This window comes from Oratosquilla oratoria, chromosome 19, assembly GCF_046742065.1.
Source record: "Oratosquilla oratoria isolate Oo_2021 chromosome 19, ASM4674206v1, whole genome shotgun sequence".
Classification (NCBI taxonomy): Eukaryota; Metazoa; Arthropoda; class Malacostraca; order Stomatopoda; family Squillidae; genus Oratosquilla; species Oratosquilla oratoria.
In genome coordinates, this window is record NC_134795.1 from 39,999,140 (window position 1) to 40,026,692 (window position 27,553).

Consider the following 27,553-nt stretch of genomic DNA (forward strand, 5'->3'; position numbering starts at 1 on the left):
TTCCCTCCCGGAATGTATGTACAATATGTACGTATGTATGTATGTATGCATGTATGTATGTATGTATGCATGTATGTATGTATGTATGTATGTATGTATGTATGTATGTATGTATGTATGTATGTATGTATGTATGTATGTATGTATGTATGTACGTATATGTATATAGACAAATATAAAGTGCGTGTTTATGGACTTGTTCCTAACTTATAATACTGTACGACATGCTTTCCCTGATGTGCTGCGAGGAATCGACTGCGGCGAAACGATTGCGGTCAGTCGCGCTTGGTGTGTGATGAAATAATGTGTGAAAACCAGTTTCGTTGATTCAGTTTAGACTTGTACATATATAGAATCCCCAGTGAAGTGCTTAGGAGGTTGACTTGTTATAATAAAACTCATATTGTAGTTAAGTGGTGTATTCGATCTGGTCATATCTATACTGTGGTAAGTAGTGTTTCAAATGTTCTCGTGATATCAGAACTGCTTTGTTGATACAAGAAGGATAAATGAACTTTGATGGTGATTCTACCGTTCCCCCTCTACTCGTATGTTTCTCCTACCCGTCGTTCTCTCATTGTTTCACTCCTCTCTCTCTTTCCCTCCCTCCACATCTCTCTTCTCCTCCCCCTCTCCCTTTTCCCCCCCTCCCTTCTTTTCGTCCTTCCCTCCTCATTCTCTCCCTCCCTCCTCTCTCTCTCTCTCTCTCTCTCTCTCTCTCTCTCTCTCTCTCTCTCTCTCTCTCTCTCTCTCTCTCTCTCTCTCTCTCTCTCTCTCTCTCTCTCTGTGTTTGTCTGTCTGTCTGTCTCTCTCTCTCTCTCTCTCTCTCTCTCTCTCTCTCTCTCTCTCTCTCTCTCTCTCTCTCTCTCTCTCTCTCTCTCTCTCTCTCTCTCTCTCTCTCTCTCTCTCTCTTTCTCTCTCTTTCACAATGACGGAGGAAGTAAGCAACGTTGATGGGTAAGATTTCTTTGGGATAGGAGAGTGACAAGGTGTCATGGAAAAATACGGAAAAAGACAAGGTAACACACACACACACACACACACACAACACGCGCGCGCGCACACACACACACACACACACACACACACACACACACACACACACACACACACACACACACACACACACACACACACACACACACACACACACACACGGCTCGGTGGCGGATTGGTAAAGCACTGGCCTCACAAGCCAGAGAACCGGGGTTCGATTCCCCGGCCGGGCGGAGATAAGTTGGGTTTGTCTCCTTTCACGTGTAACCCCTGTTCACCTAGCAGTGAGTAGGTACGGGACGTTAGTCAAGGAGTTGTGACCTTGCTGTCCCGGTGTGTGGTGTGTGAGTGGTCTCAGACCTACCCAGAGATCGGCAAATAATGAGCTCTGAGCTCACTGCCGTAGGGTGGTGTCTGGCTGTCTCGACAGAGACTGCAGCAGATCCGAGGTGAATACACACACACACACACACACACACACACACACGGTGGCGTAGTTGGTAGAGCGCTGAACTGCCACCATAGTGGCCCGCAGTTCTTGGTTCGAATCATGCCCAGGGCCGAAATTATTTCAGTACCGCTGCGCTTCGGGTCGTTACTCTGACTCTCGTGGGCGGGGAGTTGGGTGTGTGTGTGTGTGTGCAAGGTCATAGCATTACCCATAGATCGGACCTACGAGCTCTGAGCTCTCTTCCAGGAGGGAAATAGCTGTCGATCACGAGACCAACACGTGATCCAAAGACCAAATGAATACACACACACAAACACACACACACACTCTCTCTCTCACAGGTATACAGACACACGTACACAGATACACACACACACACGCACGCACACACACACACACACACACACACACACACACACACACACACACACACACACACACACACACACACACACACACACACACCACGGCTCGGTGGCGGATTGGTAAAGCACTGGCCTCACAAGCCAGAGAACCGGGGTTCGATTCCCCGGCCGGGCGGAGATAAGTTGGGTTTGTCTCCTTTCACGTGTAACCCCTGTTCACCTAGCAGTGAGTAGGTACGGGACGTTAGTCAAGGAGTTGTGACCTTGCTGTCCCGGTGTGTGGTGTGTGAGTGGTCTCAGACCTACCCAGAGATCGGCAAATAATGAGCTCTGAGCTCACTGCCGTAGGGTGGTGTCTGGCTGTCTCGACAGAGACTGCAGCAGATCCGAGGTGAATACACACACTCTCTCTCTCTCTCTCTCTCTCTCTCTCTCTCTCTCTCTCTCTCTCTCTCTCTCTCTCTCTCTCTCAGATATACAGACACACGCACAAACACACGATTCTAGGACAATATCCCCCCCCCCCAAAAAAAAAATCCCCCTAGGCCAAAATCCCCCTTAGGACAATATCCCCAAGGACAAAATCCCCCTAGAAAAATATCCCCCTAGGACAATATCCGCCCACCCACAGAAAAATCGAAAGTGAAATGAATAACCAAATATAGGTTTTCATAATCTTTATTTAACATGTGTGAATTGCTACAAATTTCATTATACATTATATATTCATTTGTTAATATTATATACATTATGTTAAAATTATTAAAATAGATAACTGTAAAACATACAATCCCTTTATTACCTATTTATCTCACGTATTGCAGTGTTAGAATTGATTGCAATTGGACATAATATACTTGTGATATAAGCTCAGTATTTATGAATCTTTGATACCAACTCATTCTTTCATTTTATCTGATTTTATATAAAAGCCTGAGCTAAAATGAAAGAATGAGTTGGTATAAAAGATTCACATAAAATACTGAGCTTATATCAAAAGTCTCAATTATAATCAATACTACTACATGTATATAATAACACAATGAAAATATTACCAACAAATCATATATAATTGATACGACTCATTCTTTCATTACATCACACATTAAAGATTTTATTTTTCTTTAATCTGTGATTCTGTATAATATGAGCTAAATCTGACTGAAATCAGCGTATAGTTAGATTAGTTGGACAGTATCAGGAACGTACTGATATGGAGTATCCTCGTGGCATAACCTATAACATTGGACTGTAATGATTTATCATAGACATATGATGTATTGAAAGCTTATACATGAACTGATATTTTGTATTAAATCAGTGTCATATAAATAATGTAATTGAAATGCATATTTGTGTGTTAATCATTTCTTCTAATTTAATTGTGATACACTAATAAATGGTGTTTATATTATGTGCTTATATTATGTCCAATTGCAATAAATTCTAACACTGCAATACGTGAGATAAATAGGTAATAAAGTAAAGTGATTGTATGTTTTACAGTTATCTATTTTAATAATTTTAACATAATGTATATAATATTAATAAATGAATATATAATGTATAATGAAATTTGTAGCAATTCACATATGTTAAATAAAGATTATGAAAACCTATTGTCTGGGGGGATATTTTGTATTAAATCAATGTCATATAAATAATGTAATAGAAATGGACATTTGTATGTTAATCATTTCTTCTAATTTAATTGTGAAACATTAATAAACGGTGCATATATTGTGCTTATATTATGTCCAATTGCAATAAATTCTAACACTGCAGTACGTGAGATAAATAGGTAATAAAGTACAGTAAAGTGATTGCATGTTTTACAGTTATCTATTTTAATAATTTTAACATAATGTAAATAATATTGATAAATGAATATATAATGAAATTTGTAGCAATTCACATGTTAAATAAAGACTATGAAAACCTATTGTCTGGGGGGATATTGGTAGGGGTAATTTGTCTAGTTTTTTTTTTTTTTTGTCGGGGGGGGGGGATATTGTCCTAGAATCCAAAGATTCACATAAAATACTGAGCTTATATCAAAAGTCTCAATTATAATCAATACTACATGTGTATAATAACACTAAATGAAAAGATTACCAACAAATCATATATATTATTTTTTCTCATGGGCGGGGGGATTTTGTCCTTTGGGGATTTTGTCCTGGGGGGATATTGTCCTAGGGGGATTTTGTCGTAGGGGGGATATTGTCCAGGGGGATATTGGTAGGGGGATTTTGTGTGTGTGTGTGTGTGTGTATGTGTGTGTGTGTGGGGGGGGATATTGTCCTGAAACGCAAACACACACACACACACACACACACACACACACACACACACACACACACACACACACACACACACACACACACACACACACACCTCTCATGGCGCTGTGGTTAGAGCTCTGGCCTGCCACTACGGAGGTCCGGGTTCGACTCTCGCCCGGGGCTGAAATAATATCAGTATCGCAGCGCTGAGGGGTGTTACTCCAACTCTCGTGGGCGGGGAGTTGGGTGTGTGTGTGTGTGCAAGGTCATAGCATTACCCATAGATCGGACTTACGAGCTCTGAGCTCTCTTCCAGGAGGGAAATAGCTATCGATCACGAGTCCAACACGTGATCCAAAGACCAAGTGAATACACACACAAACACGTGCGCTCACACACGCACACACACACACACGCGGTGGCGCAGTTGGTAGAACGCTGAGCTGCCACGAAAGTGGCCCACAGCTCATGGTTCGAATCCTGCACAGGGCCGAAATTATTTCGGTACTGCTGCGCTTCGGGTCGTTACGCTGACTCTCGTGGGCGGGGAGTTGGGTGTGTGTGTGTGTGAAAGGTCATAGCACCCATAGATCGGACCTACGAGCTCTGAGCTCTCTTCCAGGAGGGAAATAGCTGTCGATCACGAGTCCAACACGTGATCCAAAGACCAAAGACCAAGTGAATACATGCACACACGCAAAACAGACACACACACGCGCGCGCAGTGGTAGTGGCGCAGTGGTAGTGTTCGCGGCCGCCACTGCGGCGGTCCGGGTTCGAATCCCACCCAAGGCTGAAAATTTTCAGTATCTGCGCTGCGAGTCGTTACTACAACTCTCGTAGGCGGGGATTTGTGTGTGTGTGTAAGATCACAGCATTACGTATAGATCGGTCATATATGAGCTCAGCTCTCTTCCGGGAGGAAAATAGCTGTCGATCACGAGTCCAACACATGATCCAAGACCATAGCGAATCACACGTCAATCGTTAGCCTGTCAATACGTCAAAATTGGCGCTCGTGGGGACTACATAAAAACAAGACATTTCATCAGTGCTACAATATCAGGATACCTAGGTTGTGTTGAATGGGGAGAGGAAGTATTCGTGGATGTCCGAGGCAAGCTAATATTGTGAACATTAGTAAATATTGAAAGAAAATGGAAGGAGATGAAAATAGGCCACATGAGACCCCTAGTGGCGGAGCAGCGAAACGAAACGTAAACAAGAGCATGGGAACCCCATTAGGCGTAATAACATTAGATAACTACGAAGAATGGCTATTTTCGGGTTTTCGTTACAAAAGAAGTAACTTGAATAGAATTATGGACATAGGGAAATGAGAGCTTTGATGGAATTTGTTTCAAGGTTCAGGGATCAACATGATGCGTATTACAAAGAGATTATTGAATTAAGGAAAGAAAAATGCTGAAACAATTAGGGAAGTGAATGCTGTAAAAAAGAATTGGGTGAGAACATGAGAAATTGAAAAGCAAATATACCGCAGATAATACGACCATGAAAGAGGTGAATGAACAAATGAAGGTAATAACCGAAAAAATTAGAGGAAGTGTAGTCAAGAAAAAATATTACAACTCAAGAAGCAATGGGAAGATCACAAAAAAGATAAGGTATCTTTTAAAGAAATTGTTCAGGAACAGATAATCAAAGTAAAAAAAAAAGTGGTGAGATATATGGTAGACAAAAAGAAATGTATAGTAGTATTTGGTAAAAAAAAAAAAGATAAATAGAATAAATAAATAATTGTGAGAGACAAAGAAAAGAAAGGTTTAACAAGAGACAAAAAGAAGTGTATAGTAATATTTGGTAAAAAAAAAAATAATAATAAAGATTCGTGAGAGACAAAGAGAAAGATTTAGCAAGAGATCAAACTAAGGTCACAAAGTGCAGCGGAAGAGATACTAGCTAGAACAGGTAAGTTAGGTAATACTGAGAACTATAAAGATGTAATAAAAAGAGATATCCTTGAGGAAGGAGAAAGAGAAAAAACATTAAGAAGCAAAGTTAAAAAAAAAAAAAAGTGTCTGAGAAAAAGAAGTTCTTTTGGAGTGTTAGACACGAGACTGAGAAAGTGTTATGTCCAAGAAAAGGAAACGAAAGGAACAAAGATGGAGAGTGCAAAGAATTAAAAGTGGCTTATACTAATATATATCGTTTAATTCCATGATTAAATGAGCTTAATGATTACTTGTCAGAAGTAAAACAAGATATAATGGCAGTTGTAGAGACAAAATTATGGGGTCCACTATCACCTAACAGTGTTGGAAATGAATTATATAATCACTGGCTTAGAGAGGAAAACAGGGTGGAGTCTTCATGTTCTTGGCTAAGAAAAATTCAAATTTAAATGTGACATAAAAAAAAGAATAAGGTGATCTATGTGCCCCCAAAAACGGGTTCTTGGAGATTACTCTGAAATATTAGAAGATACAAGAATTTCATTAAATGGGGTGCTGAAAGATGAAGGGAACGTGGGAGATTTTAACTCCAAAGAAATATTTTGGGAAGAGATGACAGTAAAAGTTGCAGAGGAATTATGGGGAAATGTATTACTTGACATGACAATGGAATATACAATGGCACAATGGGTAAAGGAAAACACCAGGAATAGAAATAATGAAGAACCGTCAAGAGTGGACTTATTCTTTACTTCGAAACCAGGAATTGTGGATAAAATTGAATACAAGACATCAATTGAGAAGAATGACCACATATTGCTTAAACTAGAACTAAAGGAGGAAATATATATGTAGAGAAATGAGAAAAACAGAAAAGAGAGACTGGTATGTAGTAAAACGGACTTTGTGAAACTTTCTTTTTTCAAAAAGCGAGTTAGGATAAATTTCACAATGAAAAGATGCGAGTGGAAGAAATATGGAAGATTCTGATGGAAATATATAATGAAGGTGTGGATAAATATGCACCAAGGCAAAAACAGGAAAAGGAATATAATAAGTGCTGGTTTAACAGGTGCATTGAGGGAAAAAAAAAAAAAAAAAAAAAAAAAAATCCGAATAAAATAAATAAATAAATAAATAAGCAAATAAATTAAAAATAAACAAATAAAATGAAATAAAGCTTGGATAAGATAAAAAAAAAAAGGAATTCTAGAAAGTGACAAATATATATCAAAGGAATGAATATGAAAAAGACATAATAGAAAAATGTAAGAATCAACCAATACTATTCTGTAGATATGTGAATGTTAATTGAAAAGCAAGTATGAAATAGAGAAACTACGCCAGGGGAACATATGATACACTGAGTATGTAGAAATGGCTGAGTTCATGAGTAAACATTTGAAATCTGTTTTTACTAGAGAAAAAGTATGACACTGGAATGAAGGGTGAGAAGTGAAATCCTCTCCTATGGAGGAAATATTAGCAACACGAGCTGAAATAATGGATCAAATAACAAGCCTTGATATCAGGAAGTCGCATGGCACGGATGGAATTGCAAACTGTATACTAAAGGAGTGTAAAGAAGAACGGAAAAAGCCCACATCGTACCAATATATAAAGGGAGTAACAGAGAAGACCCAACAAATTACAGACAAATTTTCCTTACAAGTACTGTAGCCAAAATTTGTGAAAAAGTTATCAAAAATAGATGGACAAAGCATCTGGAAGAGAACAACTTACTAAACCCAAGAGAGTTTGGATTCAGACAGGGAAGATCATGTGTCACAAATCTAATCTGCTTTTACTCAAGATATAATACAGAAAAGGGATGGATTGATTGTGCTTTCCTAGATATACAAAAAGCTTTTGATAAAGTGCCACATAGAAAACTATTAGAAAAACTAAAAACAATAGGAGGGGTATGAATGGAGGGTTTCTTGCATGGAAGAAAAATGAGATTAGTGCTCATAGATAAAGGTTCTACTTGGGAAGAGGTGTTTGATGGAGTACCACAGGGATTGGCACTGGTTCCAATAAAGTTTGCCACTTATGTGAATGACATGGACGAGGGTGTGGGCAGTTACATGAGCTTCTTTGCTGATGACGCAAATTTGTTGAGGAAAGTGAGCACTGAAATAGACTGAGTCGCTGCAGAGAAATCTGAGCAAAATTTGGGAATGAAGTCAGAAGTGGGAAGTGGACTTCAACATCAAGAAATGTAGGATAATGGAATTTGGAAAAAGTAAAAACAGGATATCAAGACCATATAAAATCGGTAAAAAGGATGCAAAGAAAGTGGGATTTGAAAAAGACCTGGGAGTAATCATCACAAAGGGCATGTCCCCTGGTAAACAGATTAATAAAATTGCCGGAGAAACCAACAACTTGGTGATATCAATAAAAGTGGCATGTACTTGGAAGAAGAAATGGTGAAGAAAATACTAGTCACACTGATAAAACCAAGACCGGAGTACACAGCGACACTATGGTCACCCAGTACTATAAAGAATACAAAGAAAATTGAAAGAATCCAAAGAGTAACTACGAAGATGCCCCCCCCCCCACTTTCAAAACTGTCATGTGAAGAGAGACTGTCAAAACTAGAGTTATCGACCCTGTAACAAAGAAGAAAAAGAGGAGACTTGTTGACCATCAATGGAATCGTGATATGTACGTAAGTCCTTGATAGAGAAGATATACTAAATTGGGATATGAGAAATACAGGAGGACTTGGAAAGAAGCTTAAAAAGGACAGTTATAAAATAGACCTGAAAAAGAATGGCTTTCTCCACAGAGTGGTGGATGTGTGGAACAAACTGGATGAAATTATAGTGTGTGCAAAAACCATACATGGATTTAAGAACAATTTAGATTCTGCGAGATACAGAGACAGGACCCCACGAGCATAGCTCCCCTTCCCGTAAGCTATAACTAGGTAAATACACGCAAATACACACACACTCGAAATTAGCAAAAATGAATGAAAACGACTCGAAAGCCAGTTGCGAATCAGAGCCATCTGGAGGCAATCCACTGAACCGCGATGTAAACAATAAACAAAGCACCACGTGTTACGACAATGATTTCTTAGGGTTTGGTAAGTACGAAAGAAAGAACTTAAGTAGATTATTAGAGATAGAGAGAGAGATGAGCAAAAATAGGACTCGGTGGGAAAATGAAATCATGGACTTAAGAAAAGAGGTCATTGGTTTAATTGATTGTTTATCTAAGACTAACCATGAAATTTATGACCTGAAAAAAGCTAACTTGGATCTTACAAACGAAATTAAAGAAATGAAAAGAGACATAAATGAACTGAAGAATGATAATGAAAAGAAGAAAACTAATGATAATAATAGCGAAAATCTAAAGCAGGAAGTGAACAACAAATTCCAAGAATTGACACAAAAGATCGAAGAAAACTTAGGTGGGGACAGTATCCAGGAAATTAAGAAGTGGAAAGAAAATATTGAAAATAAAGAAATTGCTTTCAAAGAAATAGTCAAGCAGCAAATGCAAGATAATGCAAAAGACACAATCATTCAAGTGATTAACGAAAAAGCAAATTGGGTCAGGGACACAGTAGATAGGAAGAAATGTATTGTGGTTTATGGGCTTAAAGAAAAACAAGGATTGGCGAGGTACATGAGAGAAAAAGAAGAAAAAGAGACAGCAGTAGAAATCCTTAATGAAATTCAGGGGGGAGATAGTGATTCAGGCACAGACTTAGAAGAGACTTACAGAATTGGTCGCTATACTAAGGATAGGAATCGACCTCTAAAGATAAAACTAAGGTCACAAGTGGTAGTAGAAGACATATTTGAAAAAGTAGGTAACTTGGCAAAGAGTGAAAAATACAATAAGATATGGATAAAAAGAGAAATGAGTACTGAGGAATTAGAAAAAGAAAGGGCGCTAAGAGAAGAAGCAAAGGAAAAAAACTTGAAAAGATCAGAGACAGAATGCAAAGAATTCCAGTGGAGAGTAATAGACTTGAGATTAAGACAATGGCGCTTCAAAACGAACAAAACAAGGGAAGAAGAAACCAGGGAGAAGGAAGAAAATTAAAAGTGGCCTATACCAACATTGACGGACTAATTTCGGGACTGAACGAACTCAATGATTATCTGTTAGAAGCAAAACCAGACATAATGGGAATTGTAGAGACTAAACTAAGAGGTGAAATACCATCCACTGTTATCGGACAAGGTTTATACAACTACTGGATAAAAAACAGGGACAAGAAACAGGGAGGGGGAATCATGTTCTTGGCCAAGAAAGACCTCAAGGTGACAAAAATTGCAGAGGGCAAAGGTAATGCTGAATTGATCATGATAAAAGTCGAAGGCAAGAATATGAAAAGTAGAAAGTTTGTGGTGACTTATGTGCCTCCAAAAACAAGCGCTTGGAAAGAAATTGAACATAAAAAAATGCTAGATGACACAAGAAAATCACTCAATGAGATACTAATGGGTAAGGGTAATCTGGTAGTTATGGGGGACTTCAATTGCAAAGAAATTTGTTGGGACAGCATGACAGTGCAAGGAGGAGATGACTCGTGGGGCAATGTACTGCTAGATATGACCATGGAGTACACAATGACCCAATGGGTCCAAGAAAACACAAGGTACAGAAATAATGAAGAGCCATCGAAACTAGATCTAATATTTACAACAGAGCCTGAAATAGTGCATAAAGTCCAGTATGAGACACCAATTGGAAAGAGTGACCATGTACTCATCGAAACTATACTAAAGGAAGAAATAGACATAGAGAGGAACGAAAAGCATAGGAAAGGAAGACTGAGGTACAACAAAACAGACTTTACAAAACTAAAGACATTCTTCCGGAATGCAAACTGGGAAATATTTTACAGGGAAGAAACAGCAGTGGAAGAGAAATGGAATATATTGATGGAAAACTACAATGAAGGGGTAAACAGGCATGTACCAAGACAAAAGCGAGAGAGAGAGTACATTAAATGTTGGTTCAACAAAAGATGCAGTGAGGCAAAAGACAGAAGGGACAAAGCTTGGAAAAAGTGGAGAAAAGACAAAAAACAAAGCAAATGGCAAATTTATGTTAACTATAGAAATGAGTATGTTAATGTGAGAAGAGAGGAGAAAAGGAACCATGAGAAGGATATTATAGACAAATGCAAAGAGCAACCCAAACTATTCTATCGGTATGTGAATGGTAAACTTAAAAACAAACAGGAATTGGTGAAACTATGCCAAGGAAACATGGAATACACAGAAGATTTAGAGATGGCCGAAGTCATGAACAATCACTTTAAATCTGTTTTCACCAGAGAGAAAATACCGAATTGTGACATAGACAAAAACAAGAAATCTCCCCTCATGAATGAGTTTACAGCATCACTAAAGGAAATATCAGAACATTTATCAAGGCTGGATGTCAGAAAATCACATGGCCCGGATGGTATTGCAAATTGGATTCTAAAGGAGTGCAAAGAAGAACTAACAGACAAAATACACATCTTAATAAACAGCTCACTCAAAGAAGGAAAGATACCCGAGGACTGGAAAAACGCTAACATTGTACCAATACACAAAGGAGGAAACAAAGAAGAACCCACCAACTATAGGCCAGTATCACTAACAAGCACCATTGCCAAAATTTGTGAGAAAATAATCAAGAATAGATGGGTAAAACATCTGGAAGACAATGACATATTAAACCCAAGACAATTCGGATTCAGACAAGGAAGATCATGCTCCACAAACTTAATATGCTTTTACTCAAGACTAATAGACATAGTGCAAGAAAGAAATGGATGGGCTGATTGTGCATTCCTAGACTTGCAAAAAGCCTTTGACAAAGTACCACACAGAAAACTACTAAAAAAACTGGAACACATAGGAGGAATACAGGGAAACCTACTAAAATGGATAGAGGACTTTCTGACTGGTAGAAAGATGAGAGTAGTGCTCAGAGAAAAATATTCAGACTGGAAAGAGGTGATCAGTGGAGTACCGCAAGGATCTGTGCTGGCACCAATAATGTTTGCTATCTATATGAATGACATGGATGAGGACGTGAACTGCTACATGAGCTTCTTTGCCGATGACGCCAAACTGCTAAGGAAAATAGAAACTGATGAGGACTGTGAAGCACTGCAAGAAGACCTAAATAGGGTATGGAACTGGAGTCAGAAATGGGAAGTGGACTTTAATACGAAGAAGTGTAGCATAATGGAGTTTGGAAAAAGCAAAAACAGAATATCAGGAAAATATACAATTGGAACCAAAGAAGTAAAGAAAGTAGGATCCGAAAAAGATTTGGGAGTAATTATCACGAACGACTTGTCCTATGATATACAGATTAACAAAATTGTCGGGGAGACTTACAACTTGCTAAGATCAATAAAAGTGGCGTTTACATACTTGGACGAAGACATGATGAAAAAAATATTGGTTACATTGATAAGGCCTAGATTAGAGTATGCAGCGACATTGTGGTCCCCCAGTACCAAAAAGAATATAAAGAAAATAGAAAGAATCCAAAGAGCAGCTACAAAAATGGCACCTGCACTTGCAAACCTATCATACGAAGAGAGATTGGCTAAACTGGAGTTACCGACACTGGAGCAAAGAAGAGAGAGAGGTGACCTATTGACCATCTACAGAATCATGAAAGGCACAGAGGTACTCGATAGTGAGAACTTACTTAACTGGGACAAAAGAAACACAAGAGGACATGGAAAGAAAATAAAAAAACATAGCTATAGAAGAGAACTGAAGAAAAACAGTTTTCCTCATAGAGTTTTGGACACTTGGAACAAACTGGACAATGAAATAGTATGCGCAAAAACCATTCATGAGTTTAAAAACAAACTAGACACTGCAAGATACAAAGGCGGGACAACACGAGCATAGCTCCCCTTCCCGCAAAATACAACTAGGTAAATACAACTAGGTAGGTAAATACACACACACACACACATGTGATGAATGAGTTTACAGCATCACTAAAGGAAATATCAGAACATCTATCAAGGCTGGATGTCAGAAAATCACATGGCCCGGATGGTATTGCAAATTGGATTCTAAAGGAGTGCAAAGAAGAACTAACAGACAAAATACACATCTTGATAAACAGCTCACTCAAAGAAGGAAAGATACCCGAGGACTGGAAAAACGCTAACATTGTACCAATACACAAAGGAGGAAACAAAGAAGAACCCACCAACTATAGGCCAGTATCACTAACAAGCACCATAGCCAAAATTTGTGAGAAAATAATCAAGAATAGATGGGTAAAACACCTGGAAGACAATGACATATTAAACCCAAGACAATTCGGATTCAGGCAAGGAAGATCATGCTCCACAAACTTAATATGCTTTTACTCAAGACTAATAGACATAGTGCAAGAAAGAAATGGATGGGCTGATTGTGCATTCCTAGACTTGCAAAAAGCCTTTGACAAAGTACCACACAGAAAACTACTAAAAAAACTGGAACACATAGGAGGAATACAAGGAAACCTACTAAAATGGATAGAGGACTTTCTGACTGGTAGAAAGATGAGAGTAGTGCTCAGAGAAAAATATTCAGACTGGAAAGAGGTGATCAGTGGAGTACCGCAAGGATCTGTGCTGGCACCAATAATGTTTGCTATCTATATGAATGACATGGACGAGGACGTGAACTGCTACATGAGCTTCTTTGCCGATGACGCCAAACTGCTAAGGAAAATAGAAACTGATGAGGACTGTGAAGCACTGCAAGAAGACCTAAATAGGGTATGGAACTGGAGTCAGAAATGGGAAGTGGACTTTAATACTAAGAAGTGTAGCATAATGGAGTTTGGAAAAAGCAAAAACAGAATATCAGGAAAATATACAATTGGAACCAAAGAAGTAAAGAAAGTAGGATCCGAAAAAGATTTGGGAGTAATTATCATGAACGACTTGTCCTATGATATACAGATTAACAAAATTGTCGGGGAGACTTACAACTTGCTAAGATCAATAAAAGTGGCGTTTACATACTTGGACGAAGACATGATAAAAAAAATATTGGTTACATTGATAAGGCCTAGATTAGAGTATGCGGCGACATTGTGGTCCCCCAGTACCAAAAAGAATATAAAGAAAATAGAAAGAATCCAAAGAGCAGCTACAAAAATGGCACCTGCACTTGCAAACCTATCATACGAGGAGAGATTGGCTAAACTGGAGTTACCGACACTGGAGCAAAGAAGAGAGAGAGGTGACCTATTGACCATCTACAGAATCATGAGAGGCACAGAGGTACTCGATAGAGAGAACTTACTTAACTGGGACAAAAGAAACACAAGGGGACATGGAAAGAAAATAAAAAAACATAGCTATAGAAGAGAACTGAAGAAAAACAGTTTTCCTCATAGAGTTTTGGACACTTGGAACAAACTGGACAATGAAATAGTATGCGCAAAAACCATTCATGAGTTTAAAAACAAACTAGACACTGCAAGATACAAAGGCGGGACATCACGAGCATAGCTCCCCTCCCCGCAAAATACAACTAGGTAAATACAACTAGGTAAATACACACACACACACACTTCAACGAACGGACGGCTTAGAAGACGTTCTGAAGAAAATTGAAGTTTTGTGGATCCCAACACAAAGAGAAGAGCCTATTGTATTTACAGGGTGGGGGGGAAATTGCTCGTGGGGTAGTAGGAAAGTAGGGAAAGAGGAGAAGGGGAGGGATTACTGAGGGAAATGGAAGGAAATGAGGAAGGAGTAGACTTGGCCCAGGCAGACAGGCGAAAGGTAAACAAACGACCCCCCGATCAGCTGAGCGACGATGAAATGTCTAATAAAAATGTAAAGATTAGAAGTATAGATAAGAGCAATACAGTAGAAAGTGATGAGAATATTTTCCAGGGATTTAAAGAGGGTGGGGGGGACACAAACCCCCCCCGACTGACAAGACTAAAAGAGAAGGTCGATAAGATGATCGAGGACTTGGAGTGTAGGTTTGGTCATGTTAACAACATTGTACAAAGGGTTGAAAAATTGGAAGAACTAGAGAAGGCGAACAAAAACTTAACTGATGAAATAGAAAACCTGAAAAGACAGTTAAAAGAAGTAAAGGTGGAGAATGAGGAATTGAAGAGGAATAGTAAAGGAAACAGAGAGGGATGGAAGTCGATAAAAGAAAACAGTAAAGTTGCATTTACTGATATAATTAAACAGCAAATGAGAGAACAAACTGAAGACTCAGTTATTAAAGTGATGAGACAGAAGGAGAATATAGTAAGAGACTTAGCTGACAAAAAGAATTGTATAATTATATTAGGAATGGAAGAGAAACATAACCCAGATAGAACCTCAAGAACCAATGAGGAAAATGAAAAAGTAAGCAGTTTACTACAATTAGTTCAGGAAGATGAACCAGAAATTATGAAGGAAATTGAGGACAAATTCAGGCTCGGAAAGTATAGTACAGATAAGACCAGACCAATTAAGATTAAATTCAGGTCACAAACGACGGCAGAGAATATCTTATCCAAAACAGGGAAACTAGCAACAAGTGAACAATATAAAAAGGTATGGATAAAAAGGGAAATGAATAAAGAGGAAAGAGAAGAAGAAAAGCAGAAAAGACTTGAAGCTAAGAAAAAAAACGAGAGCAGAACGGAGTCAGAGAAAGAGAGATTCTATTGGAGAGTAGTGAATATGAAACTAAGGCAGTTCGACATACAAGAGAAAAACAAAAGGGAAACAGAGAACACAATGGAAGTGACAGAAAACTAAGAGTGTCTTACACAAATATAGATGGATTAATAACAGGATTGAATGAGCTGAATGATTATTTGAAAGAAAAAGAACCGGACATAATGGGAATTGTAGAAACAAAATTAAAAGGCCCACTACCACCCAACAGTGTAGGACATGATGCATATAATTATTGGATTAAAAACAGAGAGAAAAAGCAAGGGGGTGGAGTTATGTTCCTGACTAAGAAGGATATAAACGTGAAGGGTGTCATATATGGAAAGAATACAGTAGAGATGATTATGATAAAGTGGAAGACAGAGATAAGAAGAGCAGAAAATTTGTGATCAATTATGTGCCTCCGAAAACAGCCTCATGGGAGGAGAGTGAACATAAAAGTATGTTAGAGGACACAAAGATAACATTAAATAAAATAATGGAAGATGGAGGAAGAATAGTTATAATGGGCGACTTTAATTGCAAAGAAATCTGCTGGGAAGAAATGACAGTAAAGGGTGGAGACGGCTCATGGGGAAACGCTCTACTTGAGATGATTACTGACCATACAATGACACAATGGATACAGGAGAACACCGGGTATAGAAATGAAGAAGAACCATCGAGACTAGACTTAATGATTACATCTGAACCTAGAATAGTGGACAAGATTGAATATAAAACACCAATAAGTAAAAGTGACCACATATTGATTGAACTGGAACTTAATGAAGAAAAATATATGAAAAGAAATGATCAATATAGAAAAGGAAGAATGATGTATGAAAAAACAAACTTTGATAAAATAAGAGAATTCTTTCAACAAGAAAACTGGGATGAAATATACAAAGAAGAAACAACAGTGGAAGAGAAATGGAATATTTTGACAAAAATTTACAAAAAAGGAGTGGAAAAGTATGTCCCAAGACAAAAACAAGAAAAAGAATATGTAAAATGCTGGTACAACAAAAGTTGTAGGGAGTTAAAAGACAAAAGAGACAAAGCCTCGACCAGATGGAAAAAAGACAGAAGACCTGAAAAATGGAAAATATAATAGAAAAGTGTAAAGATCAACCAAAACTATTCTACAGATTTGTAAACAATAAACTGAAAAACAAACAAGACTTGGAGAAATTAAGACAAGAGGGAGTTGAATACACTGAGGAAATGGAAATGGCGGAAATTATGAACAAACATTTTAAATCAGTGTTTACAAGGGAGAACATACAACCTGAAGAGATTGAGTGGAAAGAGAAAGTCCCCCCTATGGAAGAAATAGAAGTAACAAAGAATGAAATATTGACACACTTGAGTAATCTTGATGTCAGAAAATCGCATGGACCAGATGATATAGCAAACTGGATTCTGAAAGAATGCAGGAATGAACTGGCAGACAAAATACATAGCATACTAAACAGTTCCTTGAAAGAAGGAAAAGTTCCAGAAGATTGGAAAAAAGCAAATATAGTACCTATATATAAAGGAGGAAATAAAGAAGAACCTACAAACTATAGACCAGTCTCTCTAACAAGTACAATAGCAAAAATTTGTGAAAGAATGATCAAAAGTAGATGGGTAAAATATTTAGAAAAAAAAAACAAAGTGTTAAATCCAAGGCAATTTGGATTCAGACAAGGACGATCATGCGTCACCAATTTAAAGGTCAGATATCAACAGATATACCATTCGCTAAAAATCATCGTATTGCTCGAAAAAGTGCTTTTTAAAAGCATACAGATAAAGTTTTTACCTGTTACAGAAGAATTTATTCAGAAAATTCACTTTTAATTTCGCCTCACATACCACTTTTCCGAAGTCGAGATGTTCTAGTCGATTTGTAATTAGTACCAGTAATCGCCGCTAAGTGAACCGGTAGTGACGTCACAGTTGCCAAACAATCGGACAAAGAGACACACGCTGTACTTCAGCTCAGTCATTCCAATCGAGTTATTCATCTTCATGTTCGTTTTTAATCCAAATTTGTTCGCAAAAATGGCTCATTGTGCATTCCAATTCGGAAGGATAGTATGTATGGTGGAAGAAGAAGAGGAAGAGGAGTTTGATATCGCCGAACATCGCATTGTAAAGCCTTACCAGTTCGAACCGATAATAGGACAGCCCGTTTCTTTGTCGGAATACAGTGCAAGTGAAGATGAAGAAAGTGGTGAACAAAATAGCGAAGAAGAAGGGGAAAGCGATTTGTCAGATTCAGAACCCGAGACCACGGGGGAGGAGACGGAATTCGACGGCGACGTTGATTTAGACGGTGCCGAGAATCAAGATGGGCCTACAACCCCTCCTAGACGCAAACGCAAAAGATCTGACCAGTCTCATAGGATTGGGAATACCAACTGGTAAGAAATTCAGTGCATTATTCCTTAGGCTATCATTGCAAGCATGGGATGGGGTCCTTTGTTTTTAAGTAGACGATTTAGGCTCCTATTTCGATTGTAGTCCAGGCCTACCTGGAAATAAATTTTTGCTCTTTTTTCCAAACTTTTAATTTCAGAAGATTGAGGACATAAGCCTGGGGCCAGCCTCTGCACCGAGGTCCTTCCAAGTCCAGCTCAACCTTTTATTTCATTTGTAGATAAATTAATTTTTTTATTTCCAGGTGTACATGCGGACACTGCCTACCCATGCAAACAGCGAAAGAAAGTGTTTGTTGCAATGAGATGCAGCAGGTCGCAGAGAAATTAGATGAAAAGGGTAACTGCATTATAGACCATGAAGGATTTCAAGTAAATTGCTTAAATGAGCATGTGCTGGAAACAAGTTTCTGGGAATTTCTGCAGAAGCATGGGCCCATAGGTGATGAAGAACCAATGCATGAGTAAGAATCATTTGTCAGTCTCTCTCTAAAATTCCAAGCATGGGGGGAAAAATAAATGATATGAATTGCCTTGTGGCCATTTCTTCCTGCAAGATCGAGATTATTCATTTAAAATACGACACACGACTGACAATGCAAAGGCGATACGATGCACTCTCAGAATAACAATATTGTTTGGCAACTGTGACGTCACGAACGCGGAATTCCCCGAACGTTCCCGAAGCGCACGGGCGGGTTGTTTCGAACAGCAGACGACGCAATGAGATGAAGACAAACAACTGTTTTTGCCAAATTTTGCATTGTCAGTCGTGTGTCGTATTTTAAATGAATAATCTCGATCTTGCAGGAAGAAATGGCCACAAGGCAATTCATATCATTTATTTTTCCCCCCATGCTTGGAATTTTAGAGAGAGACTGACAAATTATTCTTACTCATGCATTGGTTCTTCATCACCTATTGGCCCATGCTTCTGCAGAAATTCCCAGAAACTTGTTTCCAGCACATGCTCATTTAAGCAATTTACTTGAAATCCTTCATGGTCTATAATGCAGTTACCCTTTTCATCTAATTTCTCTGCGACCTGCTGCATCTCATTGCAACAAACACTTTCTTTCGCTGTTTGCATGGGTAGGCAGTGTCCGCATGTACACCTGGAAATAAAAAAATTAATTTATCTACAAATGAAATAAAAGGTTGAGCTGGACTTGGAAGGACCTCGGTGCAGAGGCTGGCCCCAGGCTTATGTCCTCAATCTTCTGAAATTAAAAGTTTGGAAAAAAGAGCAAAAATTTATTGGTAGGCTTATACCATCATGTAGGCCTGGACTACAATCGAAATAGGGGCCTAAATCGTCTACTTAAAAACAAAGGACCCCATCCCATGCTTGCAATGATAGCCTAAGGAATAATGCACTGAATTTCTTACCAGTTGGTATTCCCAATCCTATGAGACTGGTCAGATCTTTTGCGTTTGCGTCTAGGAGGGGTTGTAGGCCCATCTTGATTCTCGGCACCGTCTAAATCAACGTCGCCGTCGAATTCCGTCTCCTCCCCCGTGGTCTCGGGTTCTGAATCTGACAAATCGCTTTCCCCTTCTTCTTCGCTATTTTGTTCACCACTTTCTTCATCTTCACTTGCACTGTATTCCGACAAAGAAACGGGCTGTCCTATTATCGGTTCGAACTGGTAAGGCTTTACAATGCGATGTTCGGCGATATCAAACTCCTCTTCCTCTTCTTCTTCCACCATACATACTATCCTTCCGAATTGGAATGCACAATGAGCCATTTTTGCGAACAAATTTGGATTAAAAACGAACATGAAGATGAATAACTCGATTGGAATGACTGAGCTGAAGTACAGCGTGTGTCTCTTTGTCCGATTGTTTGGCAACTGTGACGTCACTACCGGTTCACTTAGCGGCGATTACTGGTACTAATTACAAATCGACTAGAACATCTCGACTTCGGAAAAGTGGTATGTGAGGCGAAATTAAAAGTGAATTTTCTGAATAAATTCTTCTGTAACAGGTAAAAACTTTATCTGTATGCTTTTAAAAAGCACTTTTTCGAGCAATACGATGATTTTTAGCGAATGGTATATCTGTTGATATCTGACCTTTAAATTGGTGACGCATGATCGTCCTTGTCTGAATCCAAATTGCCTTGGATTTAACACTTTGTTTTTTTTTTTCTAAATATTTTACCCATCTACTTTTGATCATTCTTTCACAAATTTTTGCTATTGTACTTGTTAGAGAGACTGGTCTATAGTTTGTAGGTTCTTCTTTATTTCCTCCTTTATATATAGGTACTATATTTGCTTTTTTCCAATCTTCTGGAACTTTTCCTTCTTTCAAGGAACTGTTTAGTATGCTATGTATTTTGTCTGCCAGTTCATTCCTGCATTCTTTCAGAATCCAGTTTGCTATATCATCTGGTCCATGCGATTTTCTGACATCAAGATTACTCAAGTGTGTCAATATTTCATTCTTTGTTACTTCTATTTCTTCCATAGGGGGGACTTTCTCTTTCCACTCAATCTCTTCAGGTTGTATGTTCTCCCTTGTAAACACTGATTTAAAATGTTTGTTCATAATTTCCGCCATTTCCATTTCCTCAGTGTATTCAACTCCCTCTTGTCTTAATTTCTCCAAGTCTTGTTTGTTTTTCAGTTTATTGTTTACAAATCTGTAGAATAGTTTTGGTTGATCTTTACACTTTTCTATTATATTTTCCATTTTTCAGGTCTTCTGTCTTTTTTCCATCTGGTCGAGGCTTTGTCTCTTTTGTCTTTTAACTCCCTACAACTTTTGTTGTACCAGCATTTTACATATTCTTTTTCTTGTTTTTGTCTTGGGACATACTTTTCCACTCCTTTTTTGTAAATTTTTGTCAAAATATTCCATTTCTCTTCCACTGTTGTTTCTTCTTTGTATATTTCATCCCAGTTTTCTTGTTGAAAGAATTCTCTTATTTTATCAAAGTTTGTTTTTTCATACATCATTCTTCCTTTTCTATATTGATCATTTCTTTTCATATATTTTTCTTCATTAAGTTCCAGTTCAATCAATATGTGGTCACTTTTACTTATTGGTGTTTTATATTCAATCTTGTCCACTATTCTAGGTTCAGATGTAATCATTAAGTCTAGTCTCGATGGTTCTTCTTCATTTCTATACCCGGTGTTCTCCTGTATCCATTGTGTCATTGTATGGTCAGTAATCATCTCAAGTAGAGCGTTTCCCCATGAGCCGTCTCCACCCTTTACTGTCATTTCTTCCCAGCAGATTTCTTTGCAATTAAAGTCGCCCATTATAACTATTCTTCCTCCATCTTCCATTATTTTATTTAATGTTATCTTTGTGTCCTCTAACATACTTTTATGTTCACTCTCCTCCCATGAGGCTGTTTTCGGAGGCACATAATTGATCACAAATTTTCTGCTCTTCTTATCTCTGTCTTCCACTTTATCATAATCATCTCTACTGTATTCTTTCCATATATGACACCCTTCACGTTTATATCCTTCTTAGTCAGGAACATAACTCCACCCCCTTGCTTTTTCTCTCTGTTTTTAATCCAATAATTATATGCATCATGTCCTACACTGTTGGGTGGTAGTGGGCCTTTTAATTTTGTTTCTACAATTCCCATTATGTCCGGTTCTTTTTCTTTCAAATAATCATTCAGCTCATTCAATCCTGTTATTAATCCATCTATATTTGTGTAAGACACTCTTAGTTTTCTGTCACTTCCATTGTGTTCTCTGTTTCCCTTTTGTTTTTCTCTTGTATGTCGAACTGCCTTAGTTTCATATTCACTACTCTCCAATAGAATATCTCTTTCTCTGACTCCGTTCTGCTCTCGTTTTTTTTCTTAGCTTCAAGTCTTTTCTGCTTTTCTTCTTCTCTTTCCTCTTTATTCATTTCCCTTTTTATCCATACCTTTTTATATTGTTCACTTGTTGCTAGTTTCCCTGTTTTGGATAAGATATTCTCTGCCGTCGTTTGTGACCTGAATTTAATCTTAATTGGTCTGGTCTTATCTGTACTATACTTTCCGAGCCTGAATTTGTCCTCAATTTCCTTCATAATTTCTGGTTCATCTTCCTGAACTAATTGTAGTAAACTGCTTACTTTTTCATTTTCCTCATTGGTTCTTGAGGTTCTATCTGGGTTATGTTTCTCTTCCATTCCTAATATAATTATACATTTCTTTTTGTCAGCTAAGTCTCTTACTATATTCTCCTTCTGTCTCATCACTTTAATAACTGAGTCTTCAGTTTGTTCTCTCATTTGCTGTTTAATTATATCAGTAAATGCAACTTTACTGTTTTCTTTTATCGACTTCCATCCCTCTCTGTTTTCGTTACTATTCCTCTTCAATTCCTCATTCTCCACCTTTACTTCTTTTAACTGTCTTTTCAGGTTTTCTATTTCATCAGTTAAGTTTTTGTTCGCCTTCTCTAGTTCTTCCAATTTTTCAACTCTTTGTAGAATGTTGTTAACATGACCGAACCTACGCTCCAAGTCCTCGATCATCTTATCGACCTTCTCTTCTAGTCTTGTCAGTCGGGGGGGGGGGGTTGTGTCCCCCCCACCCTCTTTAAATCCCTGGAAAATATTCTCATCACTTTCTACTGTATTGCTCTTATCTATACTTCTAATCTTTACATTTTTATTAGACATTTCATCGTCGTCGGGGGGCCGTTTGTTTACCTTTCGCCTGTCTGCCTGGGCCAAGTCTACTCCTTCCTCATTTCCTTCCATTTCCCTCAGTAATCCCTCCCCTTCTCCTCTTTCCCTACTTTCCTACTACCCCACGAGCAATTTCCCCCCACCCTGTAAATACAATAGGCACTTCTCTTTGCGTTGGGATCCACAAAACTTCAATTTTCTTCAGAACGTCTTCTAAGCCGTCCGTTCGTTGAAGTGTGTGTGTGTGTGTGTGTGTTTCTAAGACAGATTTAAATTTTTAGAAGCTCTGCCAAGGGATTGGAACCCTGACCTTTGTGTACACACACACACATACAAGTTGATCCCTCTCAAACTACTATACTCACACTTGTCCCCTTTTCCCTTGTAAAGTGGTACTATACAGGCAGTCCTCCAGTCCTCCGGCATTCATCCCTCTCTTAAACAAACACTAAATAACTTCATCAGACAATCCACCATCACTGTACCTCCTTTATTCATACATTCTGCATGACATCCATCCAACCCAGGTGCCTTACCTGCTCTCATCATCTTAACAACTGCCTTCACAAAGGATTACAAAGGCGGAGGATGCCGACAGGAGACCTTTTGGTCCATATCTAGGTCGGATGCGAAAAATCCTAATAATAATAATAAATAAATAAAAATTATAATAATGTAAGTATCAAATAAAATACACAAATAAACGCATAGGCATAATCAAACAACAAACAGGTAAATAGTAAATAATAATAAATTGACATATAACTAATAATAAATGAGAATCAAACAGACAAATGATAACAAAACAAAAACAAATAGTATAAAATAAATAGTAATCATTACAGCATCTTGCTTAGGTGCTTATCTAAATTATTTTTAAAGCTTCGAACTGAACTACATTGCACAGCCTCTGCAGGAAGTTTATTCCATTCATTAACTACACGGTTGGCGAAGTTGTTTCTACCCACTTCCAAATTAAATCTATTTCCGGACAGTTTGAGACCATTGTTTCTTGTCTGGTTCTCATTCAGTGTGAACATTTTGTCACTTTTGATGTCAATTCCCTTATTTCTCCTCCATTTTTCTCACTCATCACGGTCATTTTCTTAGCGCTTCCCACTGCAACTACCTTTCCCTCCCTATCCTCCTTCACATTTAGCAACTCCCTAAAATACTCTGCCCATCTTCCTCTTTCTGCCTTCTCTTCCATTATCATCTCTCCATCTGCACCTTTTACCTTTTCTTCTTTACCTGATTCGGCTCCTCCTCCTCTCTTAATTTCTTTCCAAAACATCTTTTTAGTACTTTCAAAATTTTCTGTTAAATTTTTACCCCATTTCACATCTGCTCTCCTCTTTGCCTCCTTTATCTTATGCTTTACTTCTCTTCTATTTTCTTTGTATCTCTCATATGATTCCCTCACCCCATTTTGTAACCAATCTGTGAAAGCTCGCTTCTTCTCTTCTACGGCCTTCTTCGCTTCCTCATCCCACCACTCACTACCCTTCCTTCTATTTCCTCCCGTCCTCCTTCCTTGTTCCACACACCATCTTTGCACACCTTATGACTCCCACCTTGAACCATCCCCATTCCTTCTCCACTCCTAGCTCTACTATATCCTTCACTCCATCCCACTCCTCTTTCAGCTTCTTCTTGTACTCCTTCTCCTTTTATTTCTCATTTAAGCAGTTCACTCTAAGCACCTCCCTACCTTTTGTCCTTTTCCTCTTTCTCCATCTATCCTCCACTCTCAACTTACTATCCACCAAAAAATGATCTGATATTCCCCCACTCTCTCCCCTTAGAACATGTACATCCTTACCTCATCCTACTATACTCCTTGTTACCACTATATATTTCATTAACACTCTATCTACCACCCTTCCCTCCACCACCCTCTCCCATGTGTACTATTGCTTGACTTGTTATCACCAACTCTCTAGACACATCTCCACCATCAACTCTCCACTATGATTTTTTCCTGGAGCTCCACACTTTCCAACCACTCCGTCTATTGGTTCATTTCCTATCCTAGCATTAAGGTCTCCCAATGCCACTACATTGACATTTCTCCCTAATCTCCTTATGCACTCATTTAAATCCTCCCAAAAAGCCTCCCTTTCCTCTACACTCTTTTCACTACCAGGGCCATACGCACTTATAAAAACCCACATTTCCCAACCCAGTTTCACCTTCATCCACATTAACCTTGAAGAATGCTCCTTCCACTCCACTAAACGCTAACCTATGTCTTCACTTACTAGTATAGCCACCCCTTCTCTCCCTCATTCTCTCTTCACTCCTGAGAACCTCCCAACTACACTCCCATGCTCACACTCACCCCTCAATCTCAACTTAGTTTCACTCAAAGCCAACACGTCCATCTTTCTTCTTCCAAACATACTGCCTATCTCTTCCCTTTTACTTTCATCTGTACCACATCCACGCACATTAAAAGACCCAAACTTTAGGGTACTTGGGCCACAGGGAGAAGGATGCCTAGTCCTATCCCCGTCCCGTATTATTTCACCTCGTATGACTCAAGTGGTAAGCTTGGTGGCAGTATTTTTTTCCCCCACCACAGGGTTAGGCAAAAAAAGGAAATGAATATTTAGAGAAATAGTACAGGGCAGTAATAAAGGGTAGGGGGTCAGCATAACGAAAGGACAGCCGCAGTATAATAAAGTATAGTAATTTCTCTGAACAGAGATTTCCTCTATCATAAACAAAATGATGTGTGTCTCTGGTCCGTAGGGGCGCCCCATATAGACCCTAAAGTATCAGCTGCATGCTACTTAGCCATAATAACATGCACCCAATACCCCAGACGGGATATATGTATATGTATGTATATATATATATGTGTATATGTATGTATATATATATATGTATATATATATGTATATATATATATGGAAATTGGTATGTTATAACACATTTGTAAAAGTTCACTATAAACCCACTATCGGAGAAATAATAACGGAAAATACAGGGAAACTGTATATTTCAACTACTATCTGTAGTCCTCTTCAGCAGAATGCTTACATGAAGTTAAGGTACAAGTATATATGAGGAAATGAGGGGTACATAGAAGGGGATGAGGTTACATGCCCTTGAAATGGTTGGGTTGAGGGAGGACAGTGGGTGATATTTTGTCCAACCGCTCTTGACATAATTTTGTTGACTGCTAACTTGGTAATACAATCTGGGGGCCACTGACCTTTAGAGGTATTAAAGTTAGGATAATGTTTTATTAGAGAAGATTCTACAATTTTTCTTTGATAGCTACAGTGTGATTTATAAATAATTGATGCATTATCCCAATCTAATCTATGGTATTTTTGGCTGGCATGAAGGAACACAGCGGAGTTAACTTGTCCATATTTTATGGAGTTTTTATGTTCCTTTAATCTCGTGAACAAATTCCTGTCAGTTTGGCCCCAGTAAACATCCTCACAATCTTTACAAGGCAATTTATATACCCCGGAGTTTTGGTCCACATCATCCCTCCGGTGTACCTTAACTACCTTTCTAAAAATGCTGTTTGGATAATTGTAAATAAATTTGATTTGATTATTAGGTAGAAGTTTGGAGACCGAGTTGATAGAATCATTAAATGGTACAATGATGTTATTGTTACCCCATTTAAACTTCTCCCTGGAGTTATTTGGTTTATAAAAGTTGGATTTGGCTTTATGTAGGGCTTTCTTTAGAAACCATTCCGGATAACCTACGTTGGAGAGTTGTTTATTAATGATGTCAAATTCTATTTGCAAGAATTGTGGACTACAAATCCTAAGGGCTCTGAGATATAGGCCTGATGCAACACTAGATTTAATATTATCCAGATGGTGGCTAAAAAAATGTAAGTAATTTCCTGTGTGGGTAGGCTTCCTATACACAGTAAAGGACAATTGGTCCGGGTCTCTTATGACCGAAATGTCCAGGAATGGAATCCGACCTCCTTCTTCCCATTCGACATTGAAATTGATATTAATCAACATACCTAAACCAAAACATGTCATGTGGTTTAATCTTAGGTAATAAAGTACTTTCAAAATATTCCATGTATAGGTTAGCTAACACGGGTGAAAGGTTAGAACCCATACTGCAACCATATCTTTGTCTAAAGTAAGAATTATTGAAAGTAAAAACATTGGTATTGATACAAAAATGGGTCAGGCTAATAATCTTTGACACTGAAAGTGGGAGTTTGTGTTGATATGGTTGCAATTTGGTTTCCAAAAAAACTTAAGATATCTTCCGTGTTAACATTTGTGAATAAGGAAACTATATCGAGACTTAGTAGTTTGCTATTTGTAGGTATGATTTGTTTTTTAATTTTACTCACAAAGTCTTCTGAGTGTAAAATATGGACAAGTTAACTCCGCTGTGTTCCTTCATGCCAGCCAAAAATACCATAGATTAGATTGGGATAATGCATCAATTATTTATAAATCACACTGTAGCTATCGAAGAAAAATTGTAGAATCTTCTCTAATAAAACATTATCCCAACTTTAATACCTCTAAAGGTCAGTGGCCCCTAGATTGTATTACCAAGTTAGCGGTCAACAAAATTATGTCAAGAGCGGTTGGACAAAATATCACCCACTGTCCTCCCTCAACCCAACCATTTCAAGGGCATGTAACCTGAGTCCCCCCCACTTTCCTCATCCCCTTCTATGTACCCCTCATTTCCTCATATATATTTGTACCTAAACTTCATGTAAGCATTCTGCTGAAGAGGACTACAGATAGTAGTCGAAATATACAG

The 27,553-nt window shown here is 38.3% G+C and overlaps 1 protein-coding gene across 9 annotated transcripts in view; it reads left to right on the forward strand.

The window, feature by feature from the left end:
• The first annotated feature begins 269 nt into the window (after positions 1-269).
• The window catches only part of LOC143035849 (shootin-1-like), an 841,540-nt gene continuing 814,256 nt past the window's right edge, over positions 270-27,553 (forward strand). For 6 of the 9 annotated variants that reach the window (XM_076202920.1, XM_076202921.1, XM_076202919.1 and 3 more), the window contains exon 1: positions 270-447. The gene's annotated coding sequence lies outside the window, so the exon portion shown is untranslated. Of the gene's footprint in view, positions 448-5,058; positions 6,030-27,553 lie in introns of those variants that run through there. The other 3 variants (XM_076202923.1, XM_076202922.1, XM_076202924.1) reach the window with 1 other exon arrangement.